At 40.2% G+C, this 20,108-nt stretch overlaps 1 pseudogene; it reads right to left on the bottom strand.

Annotated features, from left to right (window-relative positions):
* Positions 1-5,472: 5,472 nt before the first annotated feature.
* Positions 5,473-20,108, bottom strand: part of LOC117694005 (small ribosomal subunit protein eS17 pseudogene) — a 32,313-nt pseudogene continuing 17,677 nt past the window's right edge.

Here is a 20,108-nt window from a genome sequence, read left to right as displayed (position 1 = left end):
TAACTAGGACACCTTGACTTCAGATTCCTAGAACAGAACTGGATAATTTTTCTATGGGATTCTTCATCAAGGAGATCAAATTCTACATAAACTTGAAATGGCCTCAGCTAGAATATAAGATGGGTGAAACTTTGTACTATCTTACCCTGTCACAAAATGAGTATGCATGTAGTATCATATATATATATATATATATATATATATATATATATGTGTGTGTGTGTGTATATATATGTATATATATACACACATATCTTTTAATATATTAGAATTTATTTTATAATTATATACAATTTATAATGTGTAATTATATATAAATATAATTAATTTATAATTATATAGAATTAATATTATTCATATTAGAAATAAATATGTATTAGAAATAAAAATAAAAGCAGTACAAGAATAAAGCTGAAAGGCATTCATGTTCATAGTACTCAGACTGTCATGGTTGATATTTAGTGTGTATCCATTTTTACAAAAAGAAAAATGAAAAGAAAGAAAAGAAAAAAAAAGAAAAGAATTTGTTCGTGTTTTATAACCTTTTCCAATGTGACCTACTTGTAGTCCTAACATTCTGTTGTTAAAGGCGTCCTTGTATTTCATGGGATGGGGACCACACAATTATTTTACCAGCCTCTATTGGGAAAGATATACATGGCTCTAGTATTTAGCAATGCCGCTGTGACGAGCTTTGGTGCTAAATCATTGCATCTCACAGGAGCTCCGCTCAACTTAAATTTCCATTTTTCACAGCACTCCTCCAGGTCTTGTTTGAATTTCCTGGTCTTTGAGGGAATTCAGAATTGCTTTATTATGCACTACATCCTCTGAACGTTTCCTCTGAAAGATGTACACGTCACTGGAACAAATTGTGAGTCCTTTACACAGATAGGATAGGAGGAAGCAAGGGCACCATTGGCTGGAGTGGGTTGGCACAGGGAACCCCCTTCCAGCCACAGACCCGCTGGGGGCACCTGGCTACTCAGAAGCCCTGTTGTGGCTCACAGTGCTATTTCCTTCTTGAGTGTTATTTGCTGTTTCTTTGGTGCTAATGACTGCAAATAGCTAATGGCTGTGAAAAGCTAATTGTTTTGTAAGGTGTTTCTGTCCTGATTATCAGGGGAGCACACAGTCACAATTAAGCAGAGATTCATTAGCTCCTCTGACATAGCGCTCTTGGGGGAATCTTCTTCTCAGGCTGGCAAAGAACCAAGCCTCTACTGACCCAGAACCAGGAGGATTTGTGCCCCCTGCAAGCAAATCAAAGCAAAGGAAAGGAGTTTAGGGAGCACTTCCCAGGAGTAAACAGAGGAAGCAGGATACAGTGTGCTGTGCCTCGGACCGAGACCAGAGCAATAGAAAGGCTCCTCTTTGCAGGCAAGTCTCCTAAAATGATACCGTCTACTAAACGGACCAAGCTGGACACCATGAGGGTCCTTTATGGCTATTTCTCTTCTGAGGAGAATACTGAGACTCAAAAGAATGATTTCCACAAAACTATTGTATTCCAAAGACTAGTCTCTACATTTCTTGTTTGCTTGATTAGGTTTTTTTGTTGTTGAAATGGGGGTCTCACTATTTAGCTCAGGTAGACTGCTAGCTCACTATGTAGCTCAGGCTGAACCAGCTTCCTGATGGTGGAATTACTGACATGCATCACTATTAAACATCTAGAGACTGAACTAGTCTTTAGTTTAATCACTACAGAATAACACTTCCTGGGAACTCAAGGGCTGGCCTGAGGCCTTGACTGTGCACATGCCTGCCTTCCTGCCTGCCTGTGTGCTCTTGCCTGCACATGTGGACAGACATTGATTAGGCATGAAAATACCAGAACACTGACTTTGATTCATTATAGCCCATGACTATCTCATGATGTTGGGCTGGTCAAACAGCAAAGAAACAACTCCCCACTAGTTGCACTAGTTAGTGAATATTCCTTTCTACCGCATTTCTGTCCGGAAGGCACAATGTCTTCCCTACTTCCACTGAAGTCCTGTGTTCTAGAAAACCTGCGTAAAAACAAATAAAAACGTAACTTTCACTGCTCTGTCCTTTGACTTGAGTTCAGCCATGGGTTTGACAGCTAAAGTGAGGGGCAATAATGTTTTTGGAACCTACGCTAGTAGAAGTGGTGCAGCAGTGTTGCAGTGCAGCAGTGTTGCAGGGGCGCATTAGAATTAAGCAGCTGGAGAGAAAGCATTGTTGGAAATTACTATCTCCCGCCTGGAAAAGTGTGCCCTTACCAATTTATTATCTCCGTCTCTCTGCTCACCCTAAACTTCAGTGGCTAGTCCCACCTAGCCCCTGCCAAACATCCTTGGCCACCCACCTGTAGTGGAGGCCACAGGCCCTAGCTCCCTGCCCCCCAAGACCTCACATGACTTTTGCATTCTTTTTCCTCCAAGGAATGGCAGAACTCCCCCACCCCACCCCCTTCTTGTGTTTGCCTTTTCCTCCTGGGACCTGGAAGTCCCACCTATACCTTCCACCTAGCAATTGGTCCCGGTCTTCTTTACTGACAAATCAAGAAACAACTGGGGAACAAGATGTTAGTATCAGAACCTCACCTTACACAGATCTTCCTACACCCGGCCCTCCAATGTCTTAAACATGTCTCTCTGCTTCTGTCTTCCTTTCCCAGGCACTCTATTCACTAACTGCTTCCTACTTATAATTTCACTTGCAAAATTATATTTGTAATTCTTACAATAAAAGAAAGAAAGAAAGAAAGAAAGAAAGAAAGAAAGAAAGAAAGAAGAAAAGAAAGGAAGGAAGGAAGGCAGGGAGGGAGGAAGGAAGGAAGAGTTGACAGCAATAGAAACTAATGGAGAAGCTATGCCTGGTGCCTAGTATTGCCAGGAGTTCATCTTACACATTCTTTGAGAAAACAAAGCAGAGGGGCCCATGCATTAGGAGGGCAGGCTGCTAATGCAGGGTAGGATAAACAACTTTGAAAAGCAAAACACCACCACTTACAGTTAAAGGACAAGTTGCCTGGGCAACCAGAGACTCAGGGGAGATGAAGAACTGGACTCACCTGCCATCCCCACATCCTTTTCTCCTGCCTCATTAGCTTAACAGAGATAGCAGGTGCGTTTATGGGCTTGGCTATTAACAGGGCAAAGAACTGGCATTAAAGTTAATGTTAAACTCTCAACCAACTCAATCGATTCATTACTGAGATCTGGTGCAAGCAAAAATGAAGTATGGCTAGAAGAGTCCGAATTTCCAGCTCTTCAATAAGTGGTAGGTGTTGATCGGGGCTGAGAAGCTTTTCCTGGCATAATTATTCCAGGCAGATCATCTGGTGCAGTAAGGCAGCTTGATGCAAACGATTGACACCCAGAGAAGCCCAGGAAGCAAAAAGAGGCTTCTGTGTTATTAAAAAAAAAAAAAAAAAAAAAAAAAAAAAAATGCCTTCCGGAGTTAGTCCTGTTGGATTCTGTCAGGCCTCAGTGAAAGATGAGTTAGTGAAGCTCTGCCGTTCCTGTTAGCCACCACTGGCCAGGGTAAAATGAGGTCTACTTCCAGGATTGCTCAGTTGATCTTGCCAACAGCCGCTCCTCCCAATAGGAGGAGTCACATGGAGCAGTAGTTTACAAACAGTATCAGTAACAGAGATGCATCTTACTTGAGTTTGAAGCAAAGCCAATGGCATTCTGTTTCCAGAAAATCCCGTCTTAGGACTTCTGTGGGATCCCGTGGGAGAGAGCCAATGATTAGCATTTACCTGCTTTATACCCGCCCCCCCCCCACACACACACAGTTTCTACAGCTAACAGTTGTAACCTCCTTAATAGTCTTTGAATTTTTCTCTGTCCCATGTTCAATTGTGCTTCACTAGTTCAGGATGCCACTTTTTCTCATTTGAATTACTTAAGACAATAGACAAGTAAAAGTCTTTTGTGCCTCCAGATTCACCATCCTCTCTGCTTCAGCATACTTTTAAAAGAAAAAATCCAAATCTGATCTTGTTATTTGATTGTTAAAAATATTTGGCTAGTCTCCAAAGTTTTAAGGCTGAAGTCCAAAGTCTTTAGCTTGGCAAAATGAAAATGTAAGCGGACATCATATGAGTCTTTTTCTAGAAGAGTATAGAAAGTCCCAGACCACAAGTAAGTGTTCTCTATACTATCTTCTTGGGACAGCAGAAAAGAGTGGGCCTCCTTGGATACAAGCCGTGTAGCTAGACATAAGAATTGGGTCCTCAAAAGCCAAAGCTTGGGTTAGAAGTTTCTGTCTGGGTAGGGTTGTATAAGGGACTGAAGCTTTGTCCTCCAAAATTCATATGTCCGAAGTGTGGCACCTGGTGTGATGGAATTAGATGGGGCTCATTGAGAAGTAAATAAGTATGAGGTCATGGTGTAGAGCCCCCAAGAGTGAGGTAAAGGTTTTTATTAAGGGGTCGCATGGAACCTTCTAATCTTCCATGTGAACATGGATTGTGTTACACTAGGAAACTTTTTTCCAAATCATGCTGTACTTAAAAATGCCTAAAATAATGGGCCCAAGGTCAATCAGACTCTAGAAGTTTGTACTAACACTGGCTACTTAGTCATGCTGAACCAGATTTCCTTCTTTCCTCTTGTGAACTGTTACTTTGCTGGTGGTGTTGGTTGCAAAGCCCCCCCCCCCCCCCCCGCTCAAGAATTCCTACCTCATGACATCACTACTCACAACCTAATAGAATTAGCTTTTACTCCTTCTACCCAGGGGACAGACTAAGGCTTATTATTGTTTACAGCTTATTATTGTTTACAGCATTCCATTTCATCCATCAGTTTATTCCCCATTTCTCTGGCGTCTAGTGGAGACCAAAGTCTCAGGTTGAGCAAATAATATTTAATGGCCTTCAGGAAACAATAATGCTATTGAGAATTGTAGCCACAAGAAAAGAAAGGCCTCCATATTGAGACTAGGTATATGGGGTATGGAGGGAAGGGTATGCTTAAATTTTTCCTAGAAAGTAAAATGTATTCATTCATTCATTCACTCACTCACACATTCATTCATTCCAAGCTTATTGGGTACCATGTTTATACTCTACTAGAAATAATACGAAATATTAGATAATGACTTCTACAATCTAATGCCTTAAATTTTATGTTTTAGGGAAAATGTGTGTATTAAATCAATAGTAAGACATCTTTATAGTAGAACAAATTCAGCACACTTAGTGGGGGAATTAGAAAATCCAAACACAGTGATGAAGAAATGGCTCAGTGGTTAAGAGCCATGACTGCTTGAAGTCTTCAGTTCAATTCCCAGCAACCACATGGTGGCTCACAACCATCTGTAACGGGATCCCATGCCCTCTTTTGGTGTGTCTGAAGACAGCCACAGTGTACTCATATTCATGAAATAGTTTTTTTTTTTTTAAATACAAACATATTTTAGAAGGTAAATATATTGGGGTTTTTTTGTTTTGTTTTGTTTTCAGGCTTATTGAAAATATAACATAACAGATTAAACAGCTCCATGTGGTGTTTTGAGATTCATCCCAACCGTAGGCTGAGTGACCTACCAGAAGGTTAGAGGGTCTGCCAAAGTCCAAAAGCTTCAGTATTTCCTTGGTGTCAGGATGTATCTCAATGTTCTCCACATCTAGGAATAAAAGAACTCAGGAGCATAATTGTCTCTCCTCTCTTTCTTCTTCCTTCAACTTGATAGAGATACGTCTCACCGGACCTCTCTGAGTCTGCTTCATCAGATTCGTGACATAGCCGTCTATCTTGTTTCAAAGTTTCTGACTGGGGATATTGGCAATCTCTTTGCACACGCACTTCTTGGTGTGAAAGTCATTACCCAGGCCAGTGTGTTACTTCTTGATGATGACCCAAGGCACCTTCTTCACAGTCTTAGTGCATACATGGCCAAGGATGGTGGGACTCAGTAAAAGAGGTAAAGATATTACTTTAAAATTAATTTGAATTAAAAATTCTCATACAATGTATTTTAATCATCTTCTTTCTTCTCCTCTGGCTTTTCTCAGATCCTCCCCAGTTCCCTATCCCCCATGCTTTCTCATTCTCTCTCAAAAACAGGAAATTAAGACAAACTGAACAACAACAACAAAATAAAAAGGCATAAAAACATGGAATCCGTTTTGTACTTGTAGCATAAGATGTTTAGTTGGGGCATTGCCTGTCCCATTATATGGTGACTCCATTTAAATTCCTTTTATGTATGTATTTTAGGAAGCATCTACAATGGTAGGTTTGCATATGCTTCTTTCAAAGGCCTTTAGTTTTTGTTGTACCTCCTCTAGCTCCCTCCTTTACCCTCCCACCCATACCACTCCCAATTTAATTCTCCTAGTTTCCCTCCTTGTCTCTTTATAACACTAGACTCCATTTCTCTTTCCTTGGATGATCCTCTCCTCCTCCCTAGTCCCTTACTAGCTAACCTCTGTGGGTATTCTGATTGAAACATACAAATCTAAAACTTAATAACATCCACATATTAAAAAAAATCATACAATATCTGTCTTTTGGGGTCTGGGTTACCTCACTTAGAATAATTGTTTTTACCTCCACCCAGTTACCCTACAAATTTATTAATTTAATTTTTCTCAACGGAAAATACCATCCCATTGTACACATGTCCCACCTTTCCATTATCCATTCATTGGTTGATGAATATCTACTCTATGCTACTTTCATTTTCTGTTTTTCATTTTCTGTTATGAACAGAGCAGTAATGAACGTGGATGAGCAAGAACCTCTATAGTAGGATGTAGAGTCCTTTGGATGTGTGTCCAAGAATGACACAGCTGGATCTTATGGTAGATCAATTTTCAGCTTTCTGAGGAATCTCCACATGGATTTCCATGGTGGCTGTTCAAGTTTGCAGTCCCCATAGCAATAAGTGTTTCCCTTTCCCCACATCCTCACCAGCCCATGATATCACTTATTTTATTGATCTTTGCTTTTTCTGACTTGAGTGAGATGAAATCTCAGAGTGGTTTTAATTTGCATTTCTCTGATGGCTAAGGTTGCGGAATATTTTTTAAAGTATTTCTCAGTCATTTGTGATTCATCTTCTTAGAACTCTCTGTTTAGTCTGATACCCATTTTTTAATTGGCTTAATTGCTTTCTTGATGTTCAGGCACACCCCCCCCCTTTAAAGTTCTTTACATTATAGTTTTAGATAAAACCTCTATCAGATGCATAATTGGTACTGATCTCTTCCCACCCTGTAGCCTGCTGCTTTAGCCCAGTGATGGTGGTCTTTGCCATACAAAATCTTTTCAGCTTCATAAGGTCCCATTTGCTAATTGTTGAGCTTGATGGCTATGTCATTGGTGTCCTGTTCAGAAAGTCCTTTCTTGTATCAGTTCAAAACTGTTTCTTCTTTTCTATCAGGTTTAGCAAATATGGTCTCTGGTTGACTCATTTGGAGTTGAGTTCTGTGCTAGATGATATATATGGATTATTTTCAGTTGTCTACATGCAGCTGTCCAGTTTGACCAGCATCATTTATTGAAGATGCTGTTTACCAGTGTGAACACTGTGTGTTCTCCACACACAATCTCTCCCGAGTGTGCTTTAGGCTGCTTTTTTAAAAATCAGATGTACATAAGTATGTGGAACTATCTATGGGTTTTCAATTCCACTGATGAGTATGGTTGTTTTTATGTCAATACTGTGCTATTTTTATTTTTTTAATTTTGAAAGGATTTGTATTGGATATCTGTATTTACAATATGGATGTCATCCCCTTTCCCCATTTCCCCTCCCTAGAACCCCCTATTCTATACCCCCTCTTTCTTTATCCTTTTTATACCATTTTGATTACATGCATGTATTAAGGTCAGTTCTAGGTTGAGGGTCTAACAATACAATAGATGCAAATAGTCGAGGAACAAGCAATACAATATACACAAATAGTCAAAAAAAAAAAAAAAAAAAAGCAAGGCATTAAACCCAGTTACATGAACACTCCTGTGATCACTATTTCTAAAGGTTTATCAAAATGACCAAAGTATCTGAGCCTACTTCCCTATCCTAGCCCAAGGTCATTTTCATGTCTGAAGCCTACTTCCTTATTCTAGCCTAAAATTTAGATTACTGCCTGAGATTACTTCTTTGTTCTAGTTTAATGTCATATTTCTGCTTGAAGCCTACTTCCTTGTCCTTGGCCAATGTCATATTCCTGCCAAGCAGCCCCTTTCCTTATCCATGGCCCATGTCAGCTTCTTGCCAAGCAGCCCCAAAGGCTCTCCACCTCTCCCCCTTTTTTGTTTTGTTAAAAAGACTGAGCCTGTCTTAGGTCGTTCTGACAAGAATGCCTTCCTTACCCATCATGGAATATACATTACTAAAGGCAATGTACTTCTAAGGGTGGTAAGGCTCTTCACAGAATCTTACTTGTCCTTGGCTTGCCAGCCTGTTACTTTAATAACTCGGTCTGGGGTCCATTTTCAGGTTTAAACCATGTACTTTGGCTGGCAACATGTTGATGTTGTTAAAGATAAGCTTTAATATGATGGGCAGGAATAAAAGTATTCCCAGGACATATAGCTTGGCTAAACTGACCAAGCTATATATGCCATTCCCGAGATTTGTCCAAAATGGAAATACTGAGCTCAGGCCATAGATAATTTTATCAGCATTGCCTGCAGCACCAAAGGTCAACAGAGCAGCATTCTTTAAATTCATAATCTCACTATGCAAAGTTAACACACCAGAGAGGTGTTAGGATTATGCCATATATCCTACAGGTGTCTTTAAACTTTTTTTTCTAATTATAATGACAATCATTGTGAATTTTAAAAGTAACACTACTCCAATGATATTTGTCATGACACTTGGGATGGCTCCTAACTCTTGAACCCTGAACCTCCTTCAGATAATTTGAATGGGTTATATAGCATCATTCGTTGTTCCAGATACCTATATAAATCCTTTTGTATACTCAATACATTAGTAACATTTTTTTTGCTAGATGGTTAACAAAGATAGTTTTCTTAACTTCTTGTGTCAATGCTATTGCAGAAGCAGTGGTACTAGCAATTAATGGAATTAAAGCTGTTATACCAGCAATAATCAAGCCTGCTACCCTCTTGCTTCTGCATAAAGCCTAACTCACTTCTTCCAGCACTTTCAAGTTTTCTTCAGAGAATCAAGATTTTCTAATACTCAGTTCAGTGAGACAAAAGCTGGTTGATAGGCCCCTGTAACAGACATGCCAGGTTTCAACACACCAACATAATTGGAAATTATACAGTCAATGCAACTTAGAATAAATGCTGTAGAAGAGACAAAACCAATTTTAGTTTGACAATTAAAAGAGCCTTAAAACATGCACTAACCCTTGTTTGAAATCCAGATCCTATCCTAACATTATCTCTTGCTATCCTAACATCATAGTGAACTGCAGCTAGCTTCCAAATATGTCTCTGACAGAGTCCAGATCCAGTCTTCCCAAAGTAGACTGTTATTTCCCATATTGGATTGATTTCTAGACCAGTACATGATTAAGTCCTAATAGCTGGGCATCTTTAAGAAGAATACAAGAGACATAATTTCTCTTTTTGATTCTCTATCCCACAAGGTCTAAAAACTTGAGGCAAGGCAGCTTGTTCCATCTGGGTTATAGTCAAGCAAAGGTGGGTCAGGAACATATGTCCAATGCAGCTCCCCAGTCACCCTTGTAAGGGCACTCAGCAAGCTCACAGGTTGCCATCATTCTTTGTCTCAGCAATGTATGTCTCATCAATCTTTTTAAAGTTCCATGGGCCTCTTCCACAATACCTTGTCCTTGAGGATTATACGAAATCCCAGTATTAAATTGTTGACAAAAAGTCTCGATTGCTCAACTACAATTACCAGACCCATTACTGTTTTTTTTTTTAAATTAGATATTTTATTTATTTACCTTTCAATGTTCTCTCCCATTCCCTCCCCAAAACCCCTTATCCCATCCCCCTCCTCCTATTTCTATGAGGGTGTACTCCCACCATCCTCCCATTCCCACCTCCCTGCTCTCGAATACCCCAACACTAGGGAATCCAAACTTTCAGGCACCAAGGCCCTCCACTTCCACTGATGCCTGACAAGGCCATACTCAACTACCTATACAGGTGGAGCCCTGAGTCCCTTCCTTTGTGTTCTCGGGCTGGAGGTTTTAGAATGGCTACTTCAGCTTGTTTCTTAGGACCATTTGCTTGAAAAATTGTTTGCCAGCCTTTTACTCTAAGGTAGTGTCTGTCTTTGTCACTGAGGTGGGTTTCCTGTGTGCAGCAAAATGCTGAGTCCTGTTTATGTATCCAGTCCATTAGGGGAATTGAGTCCATTGATGTTAAGAGATATTAAGGAGAGATTGTTGCTTCCTGTTATTTTTGTTATTAGTGGTGGCATTGTTTGTGTGGCTATCTTCTTTTGGATTTGTTGAAAGAGGATTACTTTCTTGTTCTTTCTAGGGTATAATTTCCCTCCTTGTATTGGAGCTTTCCTGCTATTATCCTTTGTAGTGCTGAGTTTGTGGAAAGATATTGTGTAAATTTGGTTTTGTCGTGGAATAACTTGGTTTCTCCATTTATGGTAATTGAGAGTTTTGCTGGGTATAGTAGCCTGGGCTGGCATTAGTGTTCTCTTAGGATCTGTATGACATCTGTCCAGAATCTTCTCACTTTTATAGTATCTCACTTTTATAGTATAGAAGTCTGGTATAATTCTGATAGGTCTGCCTTTATATGTTACTTGGCCTTTTTCCCTTACTGCATTTAATATTCTTTCTTTGTTTTGTGCATTTGGTGTTTTGATTATAATGTGATGGGAGGCATTTCTTTTCTGGTCTAGTCTATTTGGCGTTCTGTAGGCTTCTTGTATGTTTATGGGCATCTTGTTCTTTAGGTTAGGGAAGATTTCCTGGATGTTTTGTGTTAAGAACTTTTTGCATTTTTGCATTTTTCTTTGACAGTAGTGTCAATATTTTCTATGGCATCTTCTGCACCTGAGATTCTCTCTTCTATGTCTTGTATTCTGTTGGTGATGCTTGTGTCTATGACTCTTGATTTCTTTCCTAGGTTTTCTATCTCCAGAGTAGTCTCCCTTTGTGACTTCTTTATTGTTTCTACTTCCATTTTTATGTCCTGGATGGTTTTGTTCAATTCCTTCACCTGTTTAGTTGTGTTCTCTTGTAATTCTTTAAGGGATTTTTGTGTTTTCTCTTTAAGGGCTTCTACCTGTTTATCTGTGTTCTCCTCAATTTCTTTGAGAGTGTTATTTATGTCCTTCTTAAAGTCCTCTATCATCATCATTAGAAGTGATTTTAAATCTGAATCTTACTTTCCTGGTGATATGGGGAGTTCAGGACTTTCTAGTGTGGGAGAATGTCAGAACAGAGTCTGATATATCCCGTAAGGTCTGTCTTTTTCCTATAAGGTCTAATGGCCGCTTGGCAGGCAGGATTAGCATTTTCATATGCAAGTTGTTTCACATAATCTACACCTGCCTCTGCATTGTCAAAAATCCTCCCTGCTGTTGTCATTAATCGATGAACAAAGTCAGAAAATTGTTCATCAGGCCCTTGCCTGACTGCTGTTAAAGATGCACCAGGGTCTCCCTTTACCGGGAGTTTATGCCAAGCCTTCATGGCTGTATTTTGAATTTGAGCAAATAAACCTGGGTCATATTGTATCTGGTTATCACTAGAAGCAAATTGCCCTTCTCCTACTAAGGCATCAAAGGACCAACCATTGCCTGCCTGAATGTTTCTCCTAGCTGTCTCTTTACAATTCTCATGATACTCTGATTTCCAAATAAGATAGTCTCCACCACTAAGAACTGCCCTCATTAACATATTCCAATCACTAGGAGTTAGCCACTCCTCTGCAACAGATTCTAAAATTGTAAGAGTAAAGGGAGCAGTGGCACCATATTGAGATACTGCATTTTTTAATTCTTTAATCATTTGAAAATTAAACCCTGTGTGATGTCTCCAAGCAACCCCTTGAGCGTCTCTGGTCTCTGATACAGGGAAAGCCTTAGCGTCTCCCTCCTCTGGCTGATCTGTAACTGAACTAAAGCTAGAGGATAGGGACTGCCTTTGGACACCAGGTTGAGGAACATGAAAATCCGGGGGATTTTCGCAGTTAGTCTCTTGAGACCTCTTCCCTGTCCTTAATTTCTGTAACTGGTTACTTAAGCCCTGATACTCTTTTTCTAACTCTATCAGTTGTTTAAGGGTAGTAATTTTGTCCTGTAACTCCTTTTTAGGATCTACAACCATTGTCTCCATTGGGGGAGCACTTGGAGGTAGAGGCACATAGGGAAAGGGCATTTCAGCGTCATAAAATTTGACTTCCTCTTCCTCTTGGTCAGCACAATCTGGCTCTGACAAATTGTCATCAACCTTTGGCTGTATTTTGGATTCTAACTTACGCTTCTTTTTATTTTGAACCAAAATGACAGCATTTAAGAACAAAAGCAGAAAATTAACACATGTGAGCAGCAAACAAAACCAAAACAGAGAGTTGAATTCAAGCTGACAAATTTCTTGTCCCATTTTCATTACCTTTCTCGAAACAAACCAAAACAGAGAGTTGGATTCAGGTTGACTAATTTCTTGTCCCATTTTTCTTACCTTTCTCAATGTAGCAGATTCCTGTGGCAACCAACAGATCCTTCTTCCGTAAAGTCCCTCACTGGGTCTCTCGTTCCCGCTGCCCCACGTTGGGCGCCAAACTGTTGCACTAACTGGAGCCCGATGTTGGACGCCAAACTGTTGCAGCCTGTACTGCCCGTTCCGGTCCGAGGGTCAGGGTCTAGCGAGAGAGAGAGTGGGGATAAAGGGGAAGAGACGCGAAGAATGGAGACAAGACAGAGATTTTGATCAAGTCTCGTTTATTGAAGGGAATTCTGAGCTATTTATAGGCTTTTGCCACGTGCCTTGTAGGCGCGTGGATACCACGTGCCTTGCAGGTGTTGATATGACGTAAGCCTTACAGGCATCTATAGCGTGGACAGCACGTGCACCACAATGCCTTGCAGGCTTGGATAGCACGTGCGCCTTATAAGCATGTATGGCGTAGATAGCACGTGGACAGCACGTGAACTGCAATACCTTGCAGGCGTGGCCACCACGTACACCTTGTAGCTGGGGGCAGTAAACAGCAACACAAAATATGTGGGATATCAGAGTGTGCTTTAGCTGTTGTAGGCTATTGAAAACCAAATCTTTCGTCAGGGTATATGGTTCCAGATGGTTACAAAGTTGATCTAGCCGATTTCTGCTAAAGTCGGCTCCCAACAGGAGAACTAGGTTCTACTGATGCCAAGTTCCCTGGGTTGCTGATGCTTATGTTCTTGTGCTTGCCTTTCACCATCTGGAACTCCTTAGTGCTACCTGCACTGTCTTTGACTGGAGCCTGTCTTTCCTATTATCTTTTGGTTGTGTCAGAACTGTGTGGAGTGGGTGTTGCTCCTGGGGTTAGAGCTGCCACGAGGGATCTGCTTAGTCCCCAGGCCCAGACTGGAAGGAACCAGTGCTCTGGGCCAAGAATGACTTCCTGGGTCCTAGTGGGTCCCAGTTACTCCCTGTTTGGGGTGGGTGTTGCTGTCTCCTTACATAAGATACTGCATGGGTTAGAGCTCCTGGGAGGCTTGCTTCTTCTGGGTTCTGTGAGATTGGGTGCAGAGCTGCTGCCCAGGAACTGCTCAGTGCTAGGGCCAAGATTGGGGGGTATTTTTATTACTATACCTTTGTAATACAACTTGAAATATAAGATAATAATATCTCCAACAGTTCTTTTATTATTCAGGAATGTTTTAGCTAACCTAGGGGTGTTTGTTTGTTTGTATATGAAGTTGAAGGTTATTTCTTCAGTTGTCGAGAATTGTGTTAGATTTTTGATGGAGATTGTACTGAGCCCATAGATTGATTTTGGAAGAATGGAGATTTTCAAAGTATTAATCCTATCTGTCTATAAGTGTGGGAGATCTTTCCATAACCTGCTGTCCTCTTTGATTTCTTTCTTTACATTTCTTAAAGTTTTTGTTTTTCAAGTCCTTCATTTGCTTATTTATAGTTAGCCCAAGGTATTTTTAAGGCTATCGTGAAAGGTACTGCTTCCCTGATTTCTTTCTCAATATGTTTGCCATTTCCAAACACTTTTTCATTTACTTTATTGTGTGTGAGGGAAGGGGTGTGTACATATGCCATGGTCTGTATGTGGAAGTGCATGGATACTTTGGGGATGACAGAAGCAGAGAAATGTAACTAAGGATGCTGAAGAGAGAGCTGGCGACCACCAGAGGTAGAGTAGATCCACTATGTGGATCCTGGTGACCAAACTCAGGTTGTCATCCTTGGTAGCAATTACCTTCCTGCACTGAGGCATCTCACTAGCTTTTTGATTGGCTACATCACACTCCAAATTCTACATCTGACTTCATGCAATGGATCACAGTCAATTATAGCTGAACTAAAAATACTGTGCACAAGTATCTCCAGACTCTTTGCTTGAAATAAATATAAAATGAGGGGGATTTCATGTAGGTGTGCGATGTCACACACAAGTTATCAAGTGTTAAAGTGGAATTCCAGACAATGAGCTCAGAAATTAGTCTTGGGAGTAGTCAGAGAAGGCTTCATGGAGGAGGCAACATTGGAGTTGCTTTTTTAATACATCAGATTCTGGACAATAAAAACAGCTGGAATCTTCCATCCAGAGGAGAAAGAGCAAAACTGAGACTCACCCAAACTGGTTGGGACACAGCTGATGTTAGTCCTTGTAGGTGATGAGTTTGAGCTAACAGGGACTCAAGTTAAAGTTACTAGAGGTCCAGGAGGGCACACCAGAGAGCTGATATTATAAAGGGGAGCTATATATAATGTCTTCCCTAAATACCAGCTCCTCTCTCATTACATCCATGCAGAATCAGCAGCTCTTCCCACCATATTTCAAAAGACCCTGTACACATTGTGACAGCTCTTATCACATAGAGTGGTGATGACCTAGTTTGTGTCGGTTTTCTCTGCCATCCCTGGAAAGATGAAGACCCAGTGCTGTTCAGCACCTGGACACGGATAGGCACAGTGAGGGACCAGGATGGTCTTGGTGAAGACACTGAGAGTGAAGATAGATGGTGAGGCTGAGGCAAGCTCAGTGCAGAGAGGGATGTGCTGTGTCCTCTGTGATCTCTTCCTGACTCCACCTCTGCTGATCGCCAGCTCTCTCTTCAGCATCCTTAGTTACATTTCTCTGCTTCTGTCATTAAGAATCTGCCCAGAATCAGAGTTCAGGGAAACCTGCCAACTTCTGTGCCCATACAGTGCTCAATTCTTAGAGTCATCTTCTGCTGTGTCACCTGATCATCAATTACAGAATAGCCCAGTAAACCTAACAGGCACGTTTCCAATCACTGTCTTTTGGCCTTCCTTTAGAGAAAGCCCATCTTCTAATGTCTAATGTATGTCTAGCTCTATCTTCTATCTGCCTGTCATATCTATCATCTATCTGTCTGTATGTCTCATGTTACAAACACACACACACACAAACACACACACACACAATCACGTTCAGGCTTAGGCTTCTATCTTGAATATGGAAAACTTTGCTATCAATTATTCATTCCTCAATCCCCAACCAGCAGCATCAAGACCATCAAGTATTAGAAGCTATGTGCCTGCTCTATATTTACAAAGCAGTTTCTTGTGCATCACTAGGGGCTCTGCCTACTCCTGGGAGGTGACTGGAGCCATGTAGAAGTGGGTCAGGTGACAGTGTGCATCCCACCGGGAGGACTGAGCAAAGATTTCCCTATCTCTTATTTCTTTAATTACCACTGGTGGGATGTGGTCCACATTTAGCCTCATTCCTAGAAGATAGGCCACAACATCTGATTGCCTGGTTTTCCCGAGGTGGAGCCTGCACAGCCCTTAGCAGCCAGAGCTTTGTGCGCCCTATACAGTCTAATGATATTAAAATGGAAGAACTGGGCTTTGTTTCTTCTCTGCCCCAGCCCAGAATCACTTTCCTCTTTTCTTGGGAATAAAGAAACAGCTGGCACACTAGTTTATCCTCTCATTCAGTCTATCTTGCCCGGGGGCAACCTTACATGCATAATCTTTTTTGAATGAATAGTACTCTGGGCTCACCTTTTTTTTCTGTAATTCGCTGAGCAGTTAGAGAAATAAAAAGCTAAAAGAACCTCTTAGAAAGGTGCAAAGGGAAAAGAAATAAGACATGGTTTCTGCCCTTGAGCCGCCTATGAAAGTCAGCAGGCACAGATGGGGAAGGATGCCCTGCTGTGGAAGGTTTCATTTGCTTCCTTCCTTTGGTTTATTCTCAGGCACTTTCCCCCATTTGGCTCTATTGTAAGTGGGATATTGGTCCTACATTCAGTCTCTGCCAGTTTGTTACTGGTGTGTATGAAAGCTACTGATTTTTACACCTTGATTTTGTATCTTGCATGTTGACTGAAAATGATGCAGGATCATTTGATATTTTTAATAGTGTCCATATTTTAATGAAAATTCAATGTATGACTTATTAACAATGTCTAACCTTTATATAAAGCCAAAAATTTCTAAAACACATACCATACCCATTAGTGTGGCTAACATAAAAGCAAGCTAACTAGGTGCAGTGATGCGTGCTTGTAATTCCAGAGCTCAGAGGCTGAGGACAGCCTCGATTTTATAACAAGATTGACATAGAAGCAAACAAAAATGAGAACAAAAGCTTATCAAGCCCAGAACCCTTAAAATGTAACAAATGGGCTATAAAATTGAACTCTTGGCTATGGAGATGGAAGTCTATGGTAGAGAACTTGTCTGGCATCCACAAGACGCAGGGGTCAAGGACCAGGGCTACAAAAATCAAAAATAAGCAAGACAACAGCAGCAGCAACAAAATACCTTTCATGAATTACTAATGAACTCAGGAATGTATGATCATGTAGCCACGAAGGAAAACAGCAAGGCAGGTTCTCACAAAAGTAATACATGTGATAGAACTTTATCCAGGTTAAAGGGAGAGAGTCCTGATATGCTGGAGCAGACATTCATCCTAAGATCAGTTGCTAATTAAAGTTCGCCAGACAAAACAGACAAACATGGTGTCAAATTCTAGGTTAAGTTCACAGAGATAGAAGGAGCCATAGAGGCTACCTGAGTCACGGAGGAGAGAATACTGAAGAGTTAGTATTTAGTAGCAAGGTCAGTTTTGCAAGACGAAAAGCGTTCTAGAGCTTGGCAGCATAGCAATAGGAGAGTGCACATAGTGCTGAACACTAATAAATAATTGAGATAGGAAAGGTCATACTTTGTGTATTTTATTAAAATTAAGTTTTAAAATTCTAACAGAAAAACTATTCATGTATAAAAATGATCAAAGAATTAATAAAAAATATAGTTCAAAAGAAACAGGAAACTCCATATTCTAATCTCTCTGGTAATAATTATTGCTACACTATAAATTGCTCCTAAGTTTAGTTGCTTAAACAGTAAAAACATATTATATACATCTCAGTTCATTGTGAACTTGAGTCTTGTTCATAGAGTCTTGGAGAAGACCATGTCCACTGATCTGAGATCTCTCAAGATTCACTTTAAGAAAAGCTCTGTCCAATATTGTTGGTGCAGAATTCAGTTCCTTGAGACACCTAACCTTATGGTCTTACTTCCGTTTTTTGCTGACCAAAACTTCCCTTTCAGTTCCCTGCCACAGGCATCCATCTGCACTGCCACTCAGCACATGGCTGCTGACATGTGCCAGAATGAGAGAGGAAAAGGCCAAAGTAGGCAGGAAGATTTTTATATATTAATCTTGGAAATGGTTCACCACTTTCATTCTGTTTCATTTCTTAGACGGGAGTCACTAGGTCCCACTCAGTTAGACAAACAAACAAACAAAAAACAGTAACAGATTGGCGTGGGTGACAAATTGTAGGAAGTGCTGTACATCAGTAGGAACTTCCAGAAATATCTCTAAATAAATGATAGAGTAAAAAGAAAGAATTAACTAGAATACAGGAAGTATGAAGAACAAAGCTTACACATTTAATACCGTAAAACAATGGCCCAGCAACTGTGGAATAGCTGTTTTCATGGACTACTTGTCAAATGTAGCTTCATCTCTGTCCATGAAGCAAGTTGTGATATATTTTAAACATTTAAATAATGTATTGCCCTATGCAGTGGAAGTAATATAGAAATCAATAACAAAAGACAAACTGGATGTCTGCCAATACTTTACAACTAAATGGTATTATTCTAAATATATGACATACTAAGAAAAAGTATAATCAGTAGACTTTAGAAAACATTTTAACTGATCTTAAATATAATTTAGATAGGACACATTAAAACTTACGGATAAAATCTATCCTGATATAATTTCAGTGGCAAAACATCTTTAAGCAACCAGAGATAACACTCAGTAATGAACCTTAAAATACTAAATATCAATATTGCTTATGTCCAGTAAATAACAAATAGTAACAAAGTAACATCTGAATATGGTTAGGGAGTAAGTGTGATCCCAGGAGTCCAAAGCAAACAACATTCCTGTTAAGGAGAACAGCTGCTTGGCAGTTCTGGAGAGAAAGAGAGATGTCTTCTTATAATGCAACCAACCGGCATTTGAATTTGCACTTCAAATGGTGAGACTTTACAAAACAAACAATTAAACTAGAACATTGTCTTTGAGATGAGAGGAAAAGCTATGGGGACTAAACCCCAGGGAGAAAGTAGGAGCTAAAGCTAGAAACTAATTCTGCCTCAAAGGCGCTTATGAAACCAGTGACCCTCAAGTCCAGTATTCCTCTATTGATCTGTCTAGACGATCTGTCCATTATCAAAAGCGGGTTATTGAGGTGCTCTGCTGCTGCAGCTGCACTGATAGTCTGTCTCTCCCTTCAGATCGTTCAGTGATAGCTTTCTCTATTTAGGTGCTCTGATAGTGGGTGTGTATGTTTTTATGACTGTTTTCTTGTTGAGTGTTCTTCATGTTCTTTATCGTTACATAATGGCCTCTTTTTATTGCCTTTGATTTAAAGCCTATTTTGTCCAATATGAGTGTAGCTGATCCTTATTTCTTTCATTTTTGCATAGAACACTTTCTATACCCCCACTTTGAGTTGTAAGTAAGTCCTACTTACACTAATGAAGTGAGCCTTTCACATGCAGTGTAGTTTGACATTACTTTCTTTGGTATCTCTTTCCTTCACGCTTTGTCTTGTAGCTGGAATTAATTCATCCATATGCAGGGTGATCATTATGAGGTAAGGACGAGCTGCCATTGCTTTGTATCTTGTTTTCTGGTTGTTCTATAGAATCTTACCCCTTCCTCATGTTGTCCTTGTGATTTGAGGATCGTACCACACTTTGAATTGTTTCAGTTGCTACTGAATGGAGGGACTACAGGTTTTTACTTTTCAGTTGCTGTGAGGCTTACTGTCTTTGTAACTTGACTGTTTACTCGTTTGTGGGTGTCTTTTTCTTCCACCCTTTACTACCCTTTTGCTTTCTCCTTTTCAATCCCCTAATATTAGGTAGGAGAGAAAAAAGGATAGTGGGACTATCATTAGACTACTTTCTTCTGATTGGGGCAAGTTTGATCTTCACTGTCAGGAAGACAATTTCGTCTTCTCATTTCTAATTTCGTCTTCTAATTTCTTTATGCATGACCACTTGACAAACTACAACAAAAGCAACCACCACCTCCAGCAGAAGGAACATAGGCTGGAATTGGGTGGGGGTGGGGATTAGCACTTATGCACCTTTTCAAGAGTCCCCAGAATTCCAAACATCATATACTTGCAGAAACTATCTGTGGCTGGAAAAATTATGCCCCTGCTAGAGCACAAGGCAAATCATAACCATTTGCTGAGGACAATCTAAAGCAGCCCTATGTCCCATATCTGGGATCAAAACAAAAATATATTTCTAAAAACATTTCTGTCTTTTTAAAGAAACCAAAATTCTCACTACAGTCTTAGTGTTTCTATTGCTATGATGAAACACCATGACCAAAAGCAAGTTGGGGAGGAAAGGTTTTGGTTTGGTTTGGTTTGGTTTGGTTTGGTTTGGTTTGGTTTGGTTTGGTTTGGTTTGGTTTTAGCTTACACTTCCATATTATAATCCATCATTG

Source organism: Arvicanthis niloticus, chromosome 1 (assembly GCF_011762505.2).
Source record: "Arvicanthis niloticus isolate mArvNil1 chromosome 1, mArvNil1.pat.X, whole genome shotgun sequence".
NCBI classification, from domain to species: Eukaryota; Metazoa; Chordata; class Mammalia; order Rodentia; family Muridae; genus Arvicanthis; species Arvicanthis niloticus.
This window is presented reverse-complemented; position numbering and strand designations above follow the sequence as displayed.